We start from the raw sequence: 19,644 nt of genomic DNA, 5'->3' as shown, positions 1-19,644 counted from the left end.
AATGTGCACCTCGAAGGTGATGTTTCTGAGCAGTACCTATTAAGGTATTAAAAGAAAGAATGCCAGATTTAACATAAATCTTAAAATAAAGAAATCGTTATTTTACAGTTTCCCAAAACAAAACAGGGACATTAATCACATATAAGGTCATTTGTAATTTTTTGCGAAACTTTCGCCGCCACTTTCCTTCACCGTCTGCTGTAACTATGGCAACTGTGACTCAAAGAGAAGTATGGCGAAGTGGTGTGAGATTGCCTTTGTGAATTTCGACTCTTGCGTTGCCGTAAATACCGCATTTGCGTCTCTAGTCGCCGTACTTGTTATCGTGTTTGGGGTAAAGGCCAAGGCTTCATTTGAAGTCTTGTTTCAACGAAATAAAAGCGTGTAGCACACATGGCGTTTAACTGTGGGGGCCATTGCTTGCGTCGCCGTTACGTTCACGCCAAGGACGTGTACGCGGCTAAATCGTCATTGACTAAAAGCTTTACGGGGGATTGTTTCCGATTCGACAACTTGCACTGGCACTGCCATTACCCCTTAAGCCCTTGAACGTTCAAGTTTTTAATTAATTTATCTTTTGTTTATTACGTATACCTGCGTCACCCCAATGGTCATTACAGCAGGGGGGCCCACTTTTGCTAGAAGCGGGGCCCCTACCCGCTTCTAGCAAAATATATGTGCACATGTGTGTCTGTGCGAAGGTATATATATATATATATATATATATATATATATATATATATATATATATATAGTTTCATACAATACCCTAGAGAGGAAACTGGCGCTGCGATCGTTCAACCACCATGGGAATGATGGGAAGTACAGGCTTCGGATTGGATAGCGTTAGCTACCGAACTGTTTACGGATCTTTTTTCTACAGTTTCAGTTTCGTTCTTCGCGAGGCGTGGGTAGCGTGGGTAGTGGGGTGCGTTTCAAAGCACTCAAGCAGCGCCTTTGTTGTTCAAAGAGGCTGAACACCGCTACATCTCTGGGTTTGCTGCGACGCTGCAGCTTTACAGGTTGTATTTGACAGTTTTAGCAAAGCGTCGTGCACTCACCGCTGCGCACAGATGTAGCGTCCCGTGTCAGTGCAGCAAACTGCATCGAGTTCACGTTTGTTTGATAAGCGCGTCTTACCAAAACTCGTTCAAATCAGCTGCAAAACGACGGCGAAGCTAAGTAGACACACCGTCGCGCTCCTCTGACTTGACTTCACAAGAAAACGAGCGATATGTTGGAGGCAGACCACTTGAACAGACGCACCTGGCATCGCAGCAGACGATACGTTGTTTCTCACTCAATACAGTACTGTTATTTCCATAAATAGATAATGCGTACTTTCGAGGGAAAAAGTGTCGTACAAAAATAATTCATTATTTGGTGATGCCAAATCTGGAACGCAATTGCAGAGCAATGCATACCATGGTGGTTGAATTTGTCCAGGTTTCAGTTCCATCGCACGGTCAGGCAAACATTTTGCAATAAGTTTTACCTACAAAAGAATGAAGCAAGTTTTACATGGAAATAACTTCATATCACTTGGTTTTACACTCGGCAATCAAGCGTCGCGAATCTCAAGAACCTAATCCATCCGAAGCAAATCCGAAGCCTGTACTTCCCATCATTCCCATGGTGGTTGAAGCGCCGCTCAAGGAGCCCGCGTAGACACTAGCGCCAGATTCCCCTCTAGGTATTATATATATATATATAATAAATATATACATATATATATTGAAAAGAGGCTGTCATCAGTTGCCGTAAGGCAAACAGGAAAAAGATACACGCTTTTCAAAAGACAGTTTATTTGTCAACGTTTCGATCGGAGACCGATCTTTATCAAGGCAAAATTTACGAGGCTTCGATGCGCTTTTATAGCATCGTCCTCCGTGCAGGTAGAGCGAGTAAAAATAATAATAAAAAATTTAGAAATGAAAAACTGAGTAGCCAAAAGACCACACATATATACTCGGACATAGAAAAAACACGCGCATCTTCGAAAAGAAAAAAGGAAGACATATAGATGTCTATACAGATAATATCGGTGGGCACAATCAGTAAGTACATCCGTTTCGTACATTGTCAAGCCTCACCTCTCCGGCTCCCCCCTCCTCATTTGTTCGTGAAGCATAGTGAGGGGGTGAGGCTTCAGAAGAAGCTAGAGATAAGCGCTTAAAAAAAGGGGTCTATGCCCTATAAGCCTCACGAGTTTAATATAAACAAATTATCACTGCGTAATACATAAACACAATACACGCCAAGTGCAAAAAAAAAAAACGCACGGTAGACAAAAACAAGAATTCCAAATATGATATCGTGAAAGTATGATGCAACGCCATTAAAAATAAAAGTTTTTTTTTTTTTCACTCAGTAATAGTTTTAGCGACGTTACTTCAGTTATGATCACGGTCCATGCAATCGATGTGTCACAGCGAGCGCATCATTTCACGGTTTGTACACAACGATTACCTCGCACGGTGTTTCTCATTGCAAGGCGTTCGTGCATCGAGCGAGAGACTCACGCGACGGGCACTTCAACCTAGCACATCATTATGGGCTGTTGGAACTGAATTCCGTTAAGACGACGCAACTGCGCCAATAGGCACACGTCACATAATCACACACGCCCCAGATGACCACAATTATCTTCTTATAATGCACACACCACTGCATATTCCCCACACCTGGTTTGTTTACTTTCGCATTGTGTTGCGCTAACGGGCTGTGTTGGTCGCTTTCTTTCTCTCAAGCTCCGTCCGCACATACGTCACTTATATAGGCGCACAGCACGGCGCATATCACAATAGATCACCAAGATTCCCACGTTGCGAGCTCCAAGTAACACACACAGACAGGCGCACATGTGGCAACGCTAATGCCATGGCTCTCGCGGGCGGTATATCGTACACAGACGCGCACATTTCGGCTCACTTTCACCTCACTGCAGACGAATGATCGCAACGACAATCGCCGATGTGGTGACCCTCAGGCGACATGCTTGGTGTATCCGAACGATGGAGGGAACACACGCCGTGTTCAACTTGACGCTGCCGAAACGACGGAACGCGCTAAAGCGTTGTAAAACACTTCGAGCTGATGCCGCTTCGGTGCACTTGAAACGCGGCACAGACAGAAGTTTCTACTGCATCGGAGAACGATCGGCGAGGACGATGCTGGGTACGTGCGGATAACAGTAGGAAATAGCTTCTTCTGGCAGAAACAAACACCGCAGGGAATTCGAATTGACGGATCTCGGCCTCGGTGCCGCGGTACCTCGACTCTTGTCGCGAACGGCGCCATGTCGCATTTTTCATTGGTTCGTCTTAACCGTTACGTCATGGTAAAGAGCGGCCGTAGTTGGACGCGCATAATACAAATGGACAGCGGTACAGTTTACTTTTTATTCTTAGCTTGTCACCGACTATAGTGAAGTGCGAGATATTGTGAAGCTGGTGGAAATCCTGGATGCCTCTTACGATGAAATGATCTATGATGCCTTCTGTCGTGGACGTGGCAGCGAGGTCTTTTGATACCCTGTCCCCATCCAGGCCGTCTTTCACACAGTATAAGCACCAATCATTGTTGGGTCTTGATAAATCAATGTTGAAGTCACCGGTAATGATGAGAGGCCTAGTTCTCTCAGCAGATTTATTGTAGAAAGCATTGGCCCAGGTTTTTGCGTAATCCACGTGGTCCACGTTGCGGACCACTTGGACGAGTGGATGGTAGTTGAGCGTCTTCCACGGGTGTTCTGTCTTCAGCTTCCTCACTTTCCTTGCGTCCGCCGCGGTGGTGTAGCGGTTACGGTGCTCGGCTGCTGACACGAAGGTCGCAGGTTCGATCCCGGTCTCGGCGGTCGCATTTTGATGGAGGCAAAATGCTAGATGATTGTGTACTGTGCGATCTCGGTACACGTTAAAGAACACCCAATGGTCAAAATTTCCGAAGCCCTTCGCTATGGCGTCTCTCATAATCATATCGTAGTTCTGGGACATAAAAGCCCAACAATTATTAATATTATCACTTTCCTTGCGTGTCAATGTGTGTGTTCGTGGTTACTGTGTTGGTCGAGACTTTGTATCACCTGTGGCACATACCCGCATAACATGAACGCTGGTGTACGGGTATGTGCCACACGTGACTGAGAGAAAGGGTTTCATGACGTATGCGACAGGTATTTTGCGTTATTCATGTCATGACCAGTGAATTGTGTTCGTCATACACTAATCCCCTGCTACGCCAATCTTGGCATATTACAAGTTATGGAGACGACCAGGAGAGCGCCGAGACGTAGGCGGCTAGATAGATAGATAGATAGATAGATACGTAGATAGAAACGGCCAAAGTGCCTGAGGTTCGCTAAGAAATGCTTCGCATTTAATAACACAGTAACAAGTATGCAATATATATATGAGCTTTATTTATCCAGCATTGGCACAGGTGCACATCATGACCTACCAGTTGATTTCGTGAGTGTTTGCTTGCAATATAGTGCTCAAGTTCTATCGACATGTCTATGTGATACAGAGATTGTGCTCGTGGCTGAGCAGTTGTTTAGTGTTCTGTGAGAACACCAACAAAGATGTACACTGCATGCCTAAAGCTTATTTTCTTAGAATTGTGCTTCTGGAATCTGTAAGCCCTCGCCTTGTCTCTTTTTCTTTAGCATTCATCTACGCTGCATACTCAGCAGTCCGAGTACTACTAGCGCCAAGAAATTCTAGCTGTAGAAACCGTGTAACTGAAATATAACGAGGAACAAAACGAGCCTTAAATATTTTCTTCCACCTATTACCTGAATACGTAATACGTATGGTACGGCTTCACGGCCGAGAATTTCGCTGAGAAATCCGTGCCTACCCTGTAGACACAACGCGATATTCCTTATTTGTAGCGCATTCAAGGTGACATCGCAGAGCGAGAAAGATACAGAACTGTACGAATCCGCGATTGTTTACGTAACAAATTTATCAAAACTACATAGCTCTCACTGCGCTAGCTATCTCTCGGCGTAGCGTATGTTTCGTTTCCGCCTCCACCACCATGCACTCAAAGATCAACACAACCTGGCAAGCGCCGCATAACTAACGGCAGGATAAGACCCTTGTCCTAAAGCTATGCTGTTAAACTCGGACACCGCAACACAATGAGAGCAACGTTCTTTCAGCGATCTCGGTGTTCGGTTATATGCAGATATTTGTCAGCTTTCAGACTGATTACACACGCACGGATTGAAAGCTTTCGACGTGTATGAGTGACTTGTTTTGCTTGGACCTGACTGTATACATTGCTTGTACCACCTTGGGGACTCACAATAAACGATGCAAACCTTACTTGACTGACGCTGTTTTTGCCAGTCGAGGCCAGTTTGGTCACCTGGCGATAACTATTGCACACGCGAGCCGCGATTTAGCAACGACAGGGAGCAAAAAGCGCAGTAGCGCAACTAGGGCAAACCAGCCGCAAAAATGCGTTTGTCTAATGATGATGATAGTACTTGCAGCGCCATCTCGCCTCGCTCTATTACAGTTCAGTACGCCGCTGTTACCCTTATTTCCGTACTACAGCCAAATGTACAGTTTCCGTTCTCTAATGTGGTAGATATTCTCTGCTCCGGACATGCGATGCGGCGATCCGATGCGATGAAACGTCACGAAACGTCACCATTCCGGCTACCGCATCGCCGTGCCGGACGTCGCATCGGATGGAAAATCGTACCGTCTGTCTCGGCCTTCAACCGGAGTGGTGATGTTTCATCGCATCAGACCGCAGCATCGCATGCCCGGCGTGCATCAAACCGGGCAGATATTTTCGTCACCGCATCGGACAGTCGGAAGGCCGCAGCCAATGACAGCTCGGGAGACGTGTGTCGTCACGCCGCTGGTGGCGCCCTCTCAGTCGCCGCTCCGGTCACCGTGGTGGAGTCGAGCCTCGGAGCATTTGCCGATATCGCCGCTCGCGGCGGCGTGATAAACATTGAGTACATTTTGTTTGTGACGTGAAATAATTCCTGGCTGAATAAAGTGATGTTTGAAGTGTGCCACTTCTTCAAGACAGTACCCGTTTCCAAACCACTAGCGAGATCGCGAGCAGCGGTGCAAGGCCATTTCGCAGGTAAACACAGCGACACCGCTGTCTCAGCGAGCCGGCTCGCTTCGCTTCCACTTTTGCTCTTCACATCGATGACGTCGAGGAAGTTAATAGCGTATGCTAACGCACTAGATGCGAGTACAAAGCTTAATCGTGTTGGCAAAAACAAGCGCTCTATGACGAGCTCGCATGAGCTCGCGTGTGATGCTAGGCCTACCTCTGCGAGTCGGGAGCGACGGCGAGCAGTTGCGATGTGCTTGTCGCTCGCGAAGGCGTAGTTTCAGTGATTATTTTCTTATAGAACGGAAGCGTGGCTGTGCAAAGACGTTTGTTTTGTGCTTCATTACGAGGATACGAAGTTTTCCGAATGCCCTTGCCGAGGTGCCGTATGTGCGCGGAGCCTACGGCTGCTTTCTCGTTCGCCCCATGTGTGCCGAATCCTTGTACGCCGCATGCCGGACATCCGACGCCGCACGCCGGATCGGAGGCAGAATCGTACTGTCTGTTTCGCTAATGACGGGGGGGATCAGGGTAGGATACACGGGGGGGGGGGGGGGGGGGGGTTGAAGTAGTTGAATATGGGAGCACGAGGGAGACATGCACGCCGCGTTCGCATCCTGTACGCTCAAGTGCGTGTCTAATGTACTTAAAGGGGAGAATGTGTAATGACGCAAAGAAGAAGGGGACGAAGCGAAGACACGAACTGACAGACACGGGTGCCAACTTCCAACTGTTTATTATCGAAATCGCGCCGATTTATATAGGCTGCCGAGCAATGTAATCCCATACAGAAATAGAAACATGGCGGAACTAACAATTCATCATGAGCCACTAAAACAGAGTCAAGATCCGCCGGAAACTGCCCCGACGCGAACTGTGAAAACATGCCAGCACACATGAACGCGTGCCAACTCGTGCCAACACGTGCCAGTTCGTGTCTTCGCTTCGTCCCCGTCTTCTTTGCGTCATTACAGTTTTTCCTCAAGTAATGAACCAACTATACTCGCGGACAACTTTTCTTGGCAATGAAGGAAAGGCCAAGGTCTATCCAAATAGGTCGCGAAGCTTCGGGCGAAAAGCGGTTCAGATCCTATTGTCAGCGACATCAGCATGGGGAGTTATGGGAGTAGCGATTGAAGCGCGACTAGGTGTGGTGGGAACAAACACTAATAACAAAAAACCTAATTTCATTCAACAACAAAATAATATTTATATTTTATGACCGAGATTTATTTCAGAATAACATTTATTTAGATCCAGTGTACAAAGAATTCATGAAAATGTATATGCATTATCAAAAATCTTCTTATTAGCGCCCTCTAAAGAATGACACATGCCATTGCTCTGCGACGCAGTCCTTGTAGTGTTCGGAAAGGCGCGCGTAAAGTTCGTCCATATACCTTGGTTCGTCTGCGGGGACACGCCCCCTTAGGTGTTCTGGTGTTTCGCACTTGCATGCGTTCTGTGAATTATTGTGGTGAGAATTTGATTTTGGTGTGCGCGAAGTTGCGAGGTGCGTTTCATCGTTGGTCAACGTGTTGACTACGGTGTTCAACGAACAACGGCACGACGGGGCTGACATTTCACGCCGAACGCTTTCCTCGGTACTCGCGGAAACGATGGGTGTTCCTAGGATGCAACAGCAATACGCGTACGCCTGGCGAGCCCTCTCTTCTAGATAAGACACCGGGGCAACGGTTCGGAGTAGTGTGCTTGCTGGATTTTCATGGATCAGTATTCCTGCTGCCCGGTTTCCTTCGTGAACACGCGGTGCCTACTATATTTCCTGTTATCGGTGAGCAGATCGCTAAGTTATCTGTCGCGCTACAATCACTACAATTCGCATGTCTTGAAACGTTACACGTAAGGTTAATTTATCGGAACAAAAGGCAAAACATAGTGCACGTAGTGTACGCACTTTTTGTACTTATTATAACATTTGTTACTCATTGTGTAGGGTGTGTTAAATTGCGTTATTGTGACCATTGAATAAAACTGAAATATCATTATTTTGGCGTGACCAGGCATCATTTCTTCTCGTTAGAACTGAAGCACACACGCAATGCGCTCTTTACGTCCCTTGCGCATGTGCGAAGCAAATAAGCAACGCTGCAAACATGAGAGGTACGCTGTTGCCTTTATTCACGCTGTGGAAGATGACACGAACGCAGAATAAAAGCTCAAAGAATAAAGTTTCCTGGTAAAACCAAGGCGAACTGCACGACGGACGGTACACTTACACACCGCTGTTTAGTCACGGGTCGATATTAGTTTAGCTAGCGTTGGCTTCAAGCACATTCGCCAAGGGCTTGCCGGCTCGCCGTAGCGCGAGTCCTTAGCAATCAGGGGCCTAAGAAAAATATTTCGAGGTCAAATTTCGCGCTAGTGCCAACAAAATGACGTCACTTTTTTACCGGATATTGCGACACATCCGCTTTATTTTTTGTTCCGCCGGAAGTGTTCCCTCCTCACACAGATGGCGCTAAGCCCCATGAGCAGCTGATGAGCAGCCATTTTCTGAACGTATGGGCTTCTATGGAAGCTTCGCTACCAATTTATATTTACCTTGGAAAGGCTACGGGGTGGAGCTACTGCACATGTACTGCTCCGCGAAGTAGTCCGGTTCGGCGCGCGTTTCGAATTTAGTTTTGGTTTGTGAACCTTCCGTACCTCCTGTGACGGCCATTTGATTAATTTAGCGGCCGTCAGAAGCTTACACAGCCATTTGTTAGTAAAATTCGCCACAAGCTCCCTCGGAGAGTCGTCGGAAAAGCTGGAGGGTGACGAGCGCTCACCTGAAGACTACCACGCCATTTTGACTGTGAGGTGCTCGTAAAAGGTGCGACGTTTTCACAGGTGCAAAAACGCGAAATGACACTGCATAAAGCAAAACAATTATAAATTTCTCCTTGGTGCGCACTGACCCTCTTTTCAAACAGCGCCCCGTAGAAAATAAGGTAATGTTTTTTTTTATTCTCACGCAGAAAACACGGACGCAATTGTGGGACTATAATCTTCAGCGGTAGCACACGCCTAGTTCGGCTCTCTAGCCTTCCCTCCATTGCCAAGAAAAGTTGTCCGCTAGTATAGCTCAGCAAGAAGCCCTGTTTACTTAAAGGGGCCCTGCAACACTTTTTCAGCATGGTCAGAAAACGCTGCCGATCGGTAGTCGAGGCTTCCGAGAACACCCGAGCCAAACATTATGGCGCAGCACCCGGCCGGGGATTTACAATAAATTCACACAGTCAGCTAAAAAGCGCTTCCTGTTCTCTCGACAAATGATGCTTACGGCGTCACAGGCAGTTTCCCCGCCATTGGCTGATTTGAACATAGCGCGCTCGGTAGTTACTGCGGCCGCCGCAAGAGGCCGCCACTCGACCGCGCACTCGATCGCACCGAAATACGCCACGCGTTCAAAGAAGAAAAACGTGCTCAAGGTCAGGAGGCGCGCGTGACGCTTCCCTCGTAAAGTTTTTTCAGGGACTTTATTCGCTCGTGCCGCCCCCCTCTCCCCCCTTGCTTAGCTTCCAGCGCTTTCGTCGCAGAGAGAAAGCAGTTGACGGATTCTAAAAACTTTTGCGGCGTTCGATTCGTGAGGCAATAACTTCCTTCAGTGAAGCCATTCCATGGCTGGGCTGCTTGAAAAAGTGTTGCAGGGCTCCTTTAAACCTGCTTAAACGTGCGTGGCTTTGTGAATCTTCTATACTTTGTTAAACACATCAGGTGCAACGCTATGGAGGCTTGCGAGACTGCCTGCAGCAGATGAGGTCGCATTAAGAAATAGTTTGAATGTTTTTACCGCCCGGAATATATTTTCTTTTCGTTTTTAGGCTGAGTAATAAATGAGCAGTTTTTTTTGCCTTACAAATAAACAAACCCTCTTACACGGTTGCTATTATACTGCTGGACGGCTTAGCGTCTTGTTGTTTGCGGTCTTTGGTATTTTGTTTTTGCAGGCAGTCGCGACGCGTCACGCCGAGGCTCGCGCGAGCGTTTACAGCGACAGAAACCGACCACGAGACACGCGGAGCGATACATTTTGCTGACCGAACTTCTCGCGTAGCTTCCGCAGCGTTGCAGCTGATGTGTGAAACGGAGTATAAGTTGGGAAGAATATTTCGGCAGACGCCGGCTGCGCATGAGAGGGGGTCGGGAGAGGAGTCAGATGTTGCTACTGAAACAAAAGGTGAGAAATCTAGGAACTCGGTAAAAGTTAGTAGATTTTTCTTTTCATCCGGGAATCAGTAGGTAGCCAAGAAAATCAGTAGGTATGGCACCATAATAGGGGTTACTTTGCAACAAACGGATCTGCCCGTGCGAAACTGTCCCGTCTTTGGATCTGTAGCGCATCCTCTTACGTCGCGCCCCGGAACCGGCGCCTGCGGCATCGCAAGGAAACAAAATAAAAACTCTCTTGCTAAGCCGCCGCCGCCGGTCCGGGGGCGCGGGGAAGAGGGGACAACTCGAACCGCGCTCCTTCTCTCCTATTTCTCCTCTTTCCCTTTCGCATCGCCCTGCGCGCCTGCTCGCGCTTTTGGGAAACGAATAAACAGTTCCTAACCAGATGTTGTAGCTCTCGGTTCTTCCTGCGCGCGCTCTACAATTTTGGTTCCTTGCGATGCCGCAGGCGCCGGTTCCGGGGCGCGACGTAAGAGGATGCGCTACAGATCACACCACGCACTAGAGGAGTGTAGTTACTCGCTACTAGCGCTACTAGAGAGGCTAGAAGAGGCTACACAGCAGCCCTAACTGTCAGAGCTGGACCCCGTGGTTCGCGTTGAGTCGCGACCACGGCGGGCTTCAGGCCAGTGGGAACAGAGACGAGTTCTTTGCCTGACACAGCTTATTGTGTCAATGCCCAAATGTGATGTGATGTGTCAGTGCCCAAATGTGATGTATTTTCTGAAAGATAAAAAATGCCGTATCAGGGAATTTTTAAATCCCCAAAGTGAATCTTTTAGAAAAGGAAGTCTCACCCCACCTTAGGCCCGTATTCTGAAACGCCCCTTACCTCAGACCATTTCCTTACCTTTCATGCCTCCTTATCTTAAGGCGGTCCTTGAGGGAGCCAGCGTATTCTGAAAGCTTCCTTCAACCTTCCTTTCCTAAGGGCCGCCTCAGTAGTCAGTAAGGTAAGGCGCGTGTTTCACAAGTCTGGGATCGAGAGTACCTTGTGTAATACGGAATAAACGTCCGTTTTCAAGCAAGAATAAGGAATCTTTTTAGGCATAACGATCACACTAAGCGAGAATGGAGCAACGGGCTCCGTTCCTCCTTCGGAGCCGCGACTTTCTCCTTTGCGGACGATTTACTCGTCGCGCCCTCTTGCGGCAAGCGCCAAGGGAGAAACGTTTCTCCTCAACACTTGCGCGCGCGCGCGTGCGCACGCCGAGTTACATCGTGATTCCGTGCTGCGGAGAGCGGCTGCCCTTTCGCGCTCACTCGGCAGCCTCAGACCAGACTATCCAGTGCTACCGATCTCGGCCAGTCGTGTGCAATTACTTGTACCTAGGAGTGATGCGAGCAACACACGAGTGACGTTCATTGTTTTTGTTCTATGTGTTGAGTAACGTGTGTGGCGTTTTCTTTTTCTTTTTTTTATAGGCTTGGCGTGTGCGCGATGCGCCGCATACTTCCGTGTGTCTCGTGTTGTTTGTATACGTTTGCGCACGATCTGCTTGTCATAGATACAGTAAGTCCCGCTTCACAAAACAGTCGTTTTAATAAACACCTTAGACTGTACACCAATAATTCAATTTTTTTCGGCGTTGACATACTTGGCTAGAGCACGCGTTTTTAGTTTTACACAGCACTTATAGCACTTATCAATACAACAAGCAATATAAAGAAGCATGAAGGTTAATTTTTACAACATTTTAGCAAACGTGATACCACTGGACAGTGCATGCGTGAAAGTACGATAACATATAATTGCTGGAGTTTGACGTGTCGAAACCACCGTATGATTATGAGGCACGCCGTAGTGTGGGACTGCGGATTAATTTCGATCAACTGGGGTTCTTTAACGTGCACCCGAACATAAGCACATGGGTGTTCTTTGCCTTTCGCCCCCATTGAAGTGTGGCCGCCGTGGCCGCATTTTAACGTTAACCTGCATCATAATTGCACATATCTGAAAAATAAGTCAATGACTTCTGTAAATTAAGCCAAAATTCTCAATCACATGCGTTTTGGAATACGCATGCCATCACTGAGAGTTAAGACGGACTTATGCACGCGTGCAGTATGTATCTCTCGTTCTCAGGATTTTGCTTTGGCGTGCGAAACTCAACACAAAATGCGCTTCTAATGACAGCTGTGCACAGTAGGTAATCACTAACACTCTCACTCACCTTTGTGAAATGAGTATTCCAAATCCAACGCAAGACAAACCACCGCCACAACGACAACTACACAGTTGTCGCACAATGACCGCAATTTCACACGCCAGGCGAATACCGTGACGTAACAGTAGCAGAGCAGCATGTAGGTACAGCGTACTGAAATATTACAGAACACGCAGTGTGGGTAGCGTTCTTTTCCATAATTCGCGCGGTGTAGTGCCAGTTTCTCTACTCAAGTAATCGAGCTGCCGCGACGCCAAGAGCCACTGACATCGCTCTCGAAAGACCACCGTCCGGTGCGAGGCCATCTTGTCTTGTTTCTTCGCACGACCAGCGTTGTAACGTACGCATACACAAATGAGACGGCCGTACCGCATCAGAAGCATTGTCACTGAAGGGCCAGCAGTTGAAAGAATCCATGGCCCATCGTCATACTTGTGGTCAACGCATAAATAGAATGTGAACAGATGTCAACGCCAAACCACTCAACGAAGTAGACGCGACGAAAGCGACGGAATCTGAACTATGTTGCCGATGTTGCGCCCTCACACAGTAACTATTGAAAATAAAGAAATCAGAGAGAGAAATTTCATCTGTGGCCGCTGTCGGAAGATGGCGCTACTTCAAAATGTCGTCGGAATTGTATGAACGGTTCTCAAATGGTCGTTTTCGCACTAACTTAATCAACTCTCTGTAATTATATTGTTCATTATTATGCGGCTTTAGATTAACTGGTGCGCTTGGCTAAGCCATAGCTACTATTTGATAATGTCGGCGTATATTGTGACGCAGCCATGAAGTCGTAAAGAGTTGAAGAAAAATGACGCATCTTTGTGCCACCATGGTCCACTGTAATTCAGTGACTATATAAGGGCCAGCGCTTCTTAGAGGGGTATGTGTAAACGTTTGTACGTATGCGTCTGTAGTGAATTGTTTGTGTTGTAGGTTTTATACATGCGAATGAATTGTGTATGTATTGAATTGAATGTGCGTACTATGTGTCTGCCTAGTGAACGTGTGCGTATCAACTTTCCGGTGTCCTTGAGTAATCAATGAATGGGCCTACCTCCCCGAAATGCCGTGTGCAGTATCAACGTAGGCCGCCTCAGTCAGAAACAACGTTTTTTTTAGTATTGTTTAATCCCTCTAGATGGCGCCAGCTACCACCTACTTCGCGGCCGCGGCGCTCTCACAGCTCCACCTACTTATATGAAGTTGAACATCTATCTATCGAAACTATGCTCTGCTGCGCCGGGATTGTTTTGATGCGACAGAATGTACATTTTGGAGGCACAAACGCGTGGATAACGTCGCTACACCGTGTGATCGTGTGATGCTTCGACAAATAAAGAAAGCAAGCCTAACGTACAGTCTCCGGGTAGAGCCCCTTTGCAGTATCCGTCTCTTTTAAAGTGAACGCCGTCTCGCTGGCCGAGCGAAACGTACGAGTTCCGTCGTTCTGTTTCGCGAGGTTCTCATCACTACAGGTTTGTCTGCTTGATTTTATTGTCATAGCGTTCGATATTAAGCTCAGCGGGACCGTTTTTTGTGACTGCCAGTGCCGCATACTCTTTATCAGTCGAGAATCGATGCGCTCGCTAGGCCTAAATCTATTGCTCGCTTCACTGGCTTGGCGTCAGCCATCTTGATTTTGACGGTTTCTCCATTGAAAAGGGAGGAACGGTTTCTCCATTTGAAGACGAACATTGGGGACATCGCCGTTTCTCCCTTAAAGGAAAGAGGGTCACTTCATTTTTTTTTAAGAGTGATGAATAATAACGTGTACACTGCTTTACGTGTGAAATACTGACTAAACATCAGTCTTCAAGCAAGAATAAGGTGGATAGACCTGCTTTTTTTTGCAAAACGAGATAGTCTTACAGCAGCGGTTCCCAGGAACGCAAGTCCTGAAAGCATTCAGATATATGTGAACAATTCCTTAGTAGTCTTAGAGTGTAGTGCCTCGGAGTTGCATTCTGAGTTGTCACAAACGTCGGAATATTTGAAGAATGTGTATCGCTCCTCGTCATAACACGCGATATTCCCTTCGAGGATTCCTCTCGGCTTCCTTGACCTTAAGCTCGAATTCACCCGTGATCATATTTGCTGGAAATATGAACCAGGCTCGTACAAGCAATCCTACTGTTCTCACCTTCGCACAGTAAACTTGCCAAAGGATTATTGTTCGGGCCTGCTTCTCCAACGCATTAAAATAAGCATGCTGCCACAGAGTAGGCGCCAACATCCAGGCACAGGTCACTCGCCTGTACCACGACGGGTTACTAATCTCAGTGGCTGAGATAATCCACAGAAAAGGAAAGGAGGGTTTCATGGGCATACATTGTAGCGCATGCGGCTGCACCCCTGTGTTTGCTAAGACCAATGTGATTTTCTCTTACCCGGACGACCGCACCTGCTTCATTGTGAAAGCAGCCCGCACGGCATGTGAAGAATGCTCATGCATAAGAAGCCATCGTTAGCCTCATCCAGGCAAAAACTAATTCCTGACGCGAGCACGAACGTTGGGCGATGAGGGGGCCTACCGTTTCGCATTCCTTGACTCTTCTTTTTTCTCTATTCCTGCAAAATGCCTTGTCCTCTTCGCGCTGTACAATGTCAACGAGCAATTTTGACAGCCGTTCAGGCGCACGTTAGAGAAGACGCCCGGCAAGCAATTTTCCAATAACGACGAGGATACTACAGCGAGCTGTTGCAGAAGTGCAAGGCATCGATCGAAAATGAGAAATCGACGCACTGTCGCTGATAAAGTACTGCAGAGAAGCGCCCTTTCAGTACAAGTAGCAAGGTAGGGAGGCCTGAAGGTAGCCCTAGCGCTACCTTAACTTGAGGGAGCTTCAAGGAGGGCCTCAGTGAGGGAACCTGAGTAAGGAGCGTTCCAGAATATGTGATAAGGCGCCCTCAAGCAGTTAAAGCCCCATGACTGAGGCAAGGAGCGTTTTAGAACACGGGCCTTAAACTGTTAGTTCAATGCGGTTAAATACAAGAGCCCATATTCAAAAAGGTGCCTTGCAGTTGATTTTTTCAGGCAATATTTCAGCCAATCACACTGCTGACTAATGAAATTATCTAACTGAGATGTCTATCTTGACTAATGACCCCTGTTCGGTTTCCTTGCACTTAATTGCCTTCTGTTAAAATGAAATTCAAGCTCCAGGCACATTCGTAATGTTTTTTTGTGAAGTGAGCAGTGCCTTTCAAATAAAATGCATGAGAGTGAATCCTATTCAGACTGGCTAGTGTTCATCGCATGTGGTCTAGAAAATACGGATGCCATGGTGGAAAACGCAGAACAGTGAAAGTGACCCCACTCCACCCTACATTTACGTATAAACGACGCTCTGTTAACTAGACTTCCTCATGTAGTACAACAATGCAGTATGCACGGCTGAACTGCAGAAACATCGAAACAACCGATCCGAAAATATGGGGCCTATGCTGATATCTGCACCACTGGATGAGCAAAATTCATCCTGTTTGTGAAAGCGAACAAAGTTCAAAAACTAGTGTCATAATGTCTGCAAGCAATGTTAGTGTATTTGTGTAATACCAGCGTTACACGGGAACTTGCGATTACTGTTGACCCGCTCCGGGTCAAATATCTGCTCGCGAGAATTATCGTAGCCACCGATCCGACCACCTCGGCGCATGATACACTCTGCAAGTCCATGATGGTGCATCATACCGAGTGTGATGCGCCGCTGTAGTATAATGAAATATGGCCACGACTGAGAGGTGCGAATTGCAGTTGACTGGATCAAGTAAAATCGCTGCGTTGAACATAGGCAAAAACGATCTAAGGAACAAACACAAGCGCTGTTCCTTCGTCCCGTCTTCGCGCTGTTTTCAACGGAATAAGATGTACCAACCGGCCCTTGAAAGCACCCTGCTGCTGCGAGTAAAATCGCCAGCGAATGTTCAAGTGAAGCAGCGAATAATCCGCGTCGGACTCGATCGCGATCGCAATCGCCGTGAGCCATCTTTACGACACGATTTCTTGAGTGTAATGTGTCAACCTTAGCTGATTGTTTTCAACTGGCAGGTTGGGTGTGTCGTAGTATATTAATTGTGACTTTTCTACTTCGCTTTGGTTGGTGGTGAAGCACAGAGTCGCGAAAACTAGCAGACGACGTGAGGTACGTGTGAAACACTCCGCCGTTTTGGTGCCCAAGCAGTTGAGGATTCTCTGCGGGCAATAATTTGGCGCTACGATTTCCTTCTTCCGATCGAGTGTTTTGACGAGTGTGTTAAAAAAGTCACAGTTTCGCCGCAATGGCGAAGCAATGAATGCGATAGCAAGAAACTAATGCTATACGAAGTGAGGCTCGCCAATCGATACTCTCAGTTTGAACAGCGCTCCTGTTGCAAAGGCGGCCGAAGCAGCGAAGGAAACTAGCGTGCTTCAAGTGTCGAGCTGTGACACTTGATAGTTCGCGCTCATGTTCAGTTTGTTCATTTAGCGGCGTCCCTTCAGTACTTTCGTACTCTCCGTAAAATGAGCGCGAACATCACGGTGAAAGCTCGAAACATCCCTCTTCCCCTCATCACGAGAAAACCGCGCGAGCAGACAGCGGAAGGGCAAGGTTCCCCCTGCGCAAATATAAGAAGCGAGCGAGGTCGCCGATGACTTTTATATCCGCCCGTCGCGCTCCTCGCGCCATCTCGCTTCGCTGGTAATGAAGAAACGCTTATAAGCGCCTGCCGTCTCTGAGTCCTGCCAGCGGTAAAAAGTGTGTATATAACGCTCGCCGTTAGCTACCTGAAGGATCTGTGCTTTCTGGCGTAGTGGTTACCGCCACGCTCTGCGGAACGAGAGGTCGCTGGTTCGATTCCGCGCTTCGGAAGCATTTTTCTGAATTATTTTTCTTTGGGACTTTCATATAAATATACATACCTATACATATACGGTGCATGACGGCGGCGACGGCGACGGCAAAATCCAGTCGAGACTGTCCATATAGTTGCTATCGCAATAAAAGAACGAACACTGTATTCGCAGCAGAAAGCGCCGTGCTACACAGCTGCAAGCGCAGGAGCCGCCGACGCGCGATGGACCGTAGTAGAGTTACTGTATATGAAAGGTAGCATATACAGTAACTCTAGACCGTAGCGAGTCGCAGCGCCGCCATGCGGTGACTGTGGGAAGGCATCAGCGCGGTGGCCACGCCAAAGCGCGCGCTCAGCACACTAGCCAGTATATTAGGCACTACACCTGCATTGACTCTCTCTGATCACGGTGGCCGCCATGTTGAGGCACCCAGCACAGAGGATCGAGCGGCCGTGGTACTGATGCCAGCACATGACCTTCGGTTTCATGTAAACCTAGTACACACCAGCACAGTATTCTGAAGAGCGCTGAGGCATGCTGCTGGGCGTGCAAACGTGCTTAAATGGGTACTGACAGGGGCGTAGCCAGGGGCTGGCACACCGGGCCCGTGCCGCCTCCCCCCCCCCTCAAGAAATTATTTTTGTCATGGCACAAAGAACCTAAAATTGGCGCTCGACCCCATCTGCCTGACCGGCCCCCACTTCAGATCAAGGAGGTGCCCCCCCCCCCTCACCCCCGAAAAAAATTTCTGCCTACGCCCCTGTGTACTGACACAAAATTTCGCGGCCGAGACAGCCTGCATGGTCGATTCCCGCGAACATACGTATATCATCTGCAAAATATCAACAGCGAATATAGCTGGGAAGGTATTTTATGTCAATTTTGAAGTTGGCGTGCGCGATCCAGCGCTATACGCCACACCACGCGGCATTTACACCCTCGAAATGTGACCCGAAGTGACCCCCTACTTCCCCGACGTCACCACGCTGCAGCCGGTACCAACGTTGGCGGGTAGAACAAGTTATGACGATGTCATAGTCACCATTTCTCTTTTGCCATGCTTGCCGTTGCGCCAGCAGACTACTTTTCGGCGGCTGTTCGTGAATCTGTTGCCGCGGCGCACGCGTTGAAAGTTGAAAACGTCGATGAGAACGATGATGAGAACGAAGACAACAACGAGGACTATGACGGCGATGACGTCGCGCAGCGCGTGCGACAAGCGTGCGAACGCGAGCAGAGGATGCGGACCACGCGGAAGTGCGTTACGGTTTTGTGTGCTGACGTGGGCGAGCGTTTCACTCGCTAGGTGGTGATAGTTGCACCCGGCGGCTTGTCGTTTTTGGCGCTCTCTCAAACCGAAACTGAGACTGGACGGTAATGAGGAGCCTGTAATTATTTATCTGTCGCGCGCTACAGCAAACATTGTGCCGTGTTATGACTAACAGGCCCCCAGCAACACATTTCAGCAAAAAAGAAAGAAAGAAACGCGAGGCCAACATTTTAGGGGCGAAGCTCCTTAAGGCGGCACCCGTTCGTCCCTCGTAGTCGTCGTCGTCGTAGTAGTAGTAGTAGTAGTAGTCGTAGTCCATAACAAGTCTTACGCTTTGACCTCCAAGGTGGTGCCGGTGGGAGATTTTTCCTGTGCGTTGTTGAACAATAAAAAATTCGCAGCGTGCGCGTTAACTAAAAGCCGAATTCTTCTGTCTCTCATTCCCCATTAGCAGCCATTGGCATGTTCCAGTAGGAAACGTTAGTAGAAGTAGAAGTGTAAGTGTTAGCTAAAAGCCGACTTCTTCTGTCTCTCATTCCCATTAGCAGCCATTGTTTACCTTCAAGGTAGTGCCTGGTGAGATTTCTCCTGTGCGTGATTAAACAATAAAAATTTTGTTCAAAACGCCGTTGATTGATGAAATAAACCAACGAAAGACGCCAGATGTTTTGTAAAAGCAAAACGAAAGAACGCCAGATGTTTCTAAAGCAAAACGAAAAGACGCCAGCTGCTTAACGAAAGACGCCACATTTTTCTAAAGCAATGGTTTTCTAAACAATTAAAATTCACAGCGTACATGTAAAATTAAAGTGAGCTGCAAGTCGTCATAACTCATCGAACCTTTAGTATAAACGCGCCCGATCTCACGTCGGTGATGATGTACTGGGCAGAATGCACGGAAGATTCACGGTTTACCGATGAACCTCCGCAGCTTCGCCCACTCATCATCATTCACTCCGTGGATATGCTGTGATTTTTTTGAGTCAGTACCCCTTTCAAACAAGCGGGCGAAGGAGTACGAGCCACATGTTGCCCTACACGAGCCCCGTCCTCTTTCGCAGCGCCGGCGCATGTGCACAGAATACGTAAAAAAA

General features: G+C 47.8%; 1 protein-coding gene across 3 annotated transcripts in view; it reads right to left on the bottom strand.

Annotated features, from left to right (window-relative positions):
• The window catches only part of LOC125757998 (endothelin-converting enzyme-like 1), a 211,976-nt gene that overhangs the window by 32,931 nt on the left and 159,401 nt on the right, over window positions 1-19,644 (bottom strand). The gene's annotated exons all lie outside the window — the stretch shown is intronic.

The sequence above is a fragment of the Rhipicephalus sanguineus genome, chromosome 4, assembly GCF_013339695.2.
Source record: "Rhipicephalus sanguineus isolate Rsan-2018 chromosome 4, BIME_Rsan_1.4, whole genome shotgun sequence".
Classification (NCBI taxonomy): domain Eukaryota; kingdom Metazoa; phylum Arthropoda; class Arachnida; order Ixodida; family Ixodidae; genus Rhipicephalus; species Rhipicephalus sanguineus.
This window is presented reverse-complemented; position numbering and strand designations above follow the sequence as displayed.